This window comes from Octopus bimaculoides, chromosome 9 (genome assembly GCF_001194135.2).
Source record: "Octopus bimaculoides isolate UCB-OBI-ISO-001 chromosome 9, ASM119413v2, whole genome shotgun sequence".
NCBI lineage: Eukaryota > Metazoa > Mollusca > Cephalopoda > Octopoda > Octopodidae > Octopus > Octopus bimaculoides.
In genome coordinates this window covers 1,957,527-1,959,074 of record NC_068989.1, presented here as the reverse complement: position 1 = coordinate 1,959,074, position 1,548 = coordinate 1,957,527, and the positions used below count along the sequence as shown (strand labels likewise).

Below are 1,548 nucleotides of genomic sequence, written 5' to 3'. Positions count from 1 at the left end.
ATACCAACATATATATATATATATTCAGTGGCTTCCTTGTTCCTTGCATTCAGGGTATTAAAATTGATATTCTTAAATATACAGAAATAGGTTATTAAATTTATCCGTTTAACCCCAGGTCTGTCCTTATCAAACAGACCTATGATCTGTATATGTATATTTGTATGCATGCATGTGTGTGTTTGGTTGGTACATGTAAATGTTCTGTGATGTATATATTCATATGCATGTATGTGTATATGATCTGTATATAGTACATGCCAGATGAGTCCTTATCAAGCTAAGGCCTATGATCGAAAACAATCAAGTCTACATTTTTTCCCCTTTATAATGAAGTGTTTTATCTGAGGTTACTATTTCTAGCAGGTCGAGCGGCCACGTAGAGACTCCCAATGGCTAAAGCTAGATTATTTTACTTTTACTATGACATACCCTGCCCCACTTTATAATCTTATACATTCAATTGACAAGCATGTGTGCATATTGTGCGTATACTAGTTGACAAGCCGTTTTTATTTCCTTTCTCGTTCAATAAACCTCTAAGTACTTTCGTGGTGACGTAGTAATTTTTGTCATTGTAAGGACTTTTGGGATATTTCGTTAGTTTTGTCATTGTCGGCAGTGTTACAGTGAAGTTTGGACTCTGTTTATTGTCTCTGTCGTTCCCTCTCTCATCCGCCAAGTAAGTTGAGGAATTTTCTTAAAGTGTGTAGGAGTGCTCTCTCTCTTCCTTTCTCTTCTCTCTCTCTTCCTTTCTCTCTCCCCTTCTTTCTCTCTCTCCCCCTCTCTCTTTCTACAATACACGTCGAAATTAATTAACACTACTATAAGACATCATTTCAAAGTTTTTAAATAAGTATTTCCAAGTAACTGCAGCGACTACAATACAACCCAACTAAAAAGTTTAGCCGTCCAAACGACAATTTATTGCCATCTTTATCCATCGTATTTGTTTCCTCATAACTTTATTAATAATGCATATTTTCCAATGGAATCTTGTACAGTTACTTTTTTCTCTGAATAAAAATAATTAAAAAGAAACAATTTCATCTACATCTTCATAAACGTAACTACAAAATTTCATTTAAAATATTAAATCAATAAGGGAGCCCACTGCGTGTTCATTGACCCTGCTAGAAATAGTAGCCAAATCTTTCTCAAATCGTACTCAACTTTTCTTCAAAAACAAATTACACAGAGGACAATATACAAGTAAAACTGGAGAGTCACAGTTGTAACGTCGTTGACGAGGTCATATGCCTGTAAAACTGACATGGGGCAAAGCAATAATAAATAACCCTAGACATTGCTGTTTAGATCGGAGTTTCTTTCGGAGATTTGAAAAAGAAAATGTCTGTTGAAATTCTAAGTTGTACGTTGTAGTCATATCAAATTCTCTATTGATTTCGTTTGATTAGTCACAAGGCTAACTTTTTTCTGTTGTGGTTATAGTTATTTTCTATTCTGTGCCCACCCACATATTGTCCGATGACACACACACACACGCATATTGTCCGAAGAATAATAAATTTGTACTCTACAAAAGTA

At 34.6% G+C, this 1,548-nt stretch overlaps 1 protein-coding gene across 1 annotated transcript in view; it reads left to right on the top strand.

The window, feature by feature from the left end:
• Positions 1-549: 549 nt before the first annotated feature.
• LOC106872564 (ADP-ribosylation factor 1-like 2) overlaps positions 550-1,548 on the top strand; it is a 31,533-nt gene continuing 30,534 nt past the window's right edge. The window contains exon 1 of the mRNA XM_014919593.2: positions 550-682. The gene's annotated coding sequence lies outside the window, so the exon portion shown is untranslated. The remainder of the gene's footprint in view (positions 683-1,548) is intronic.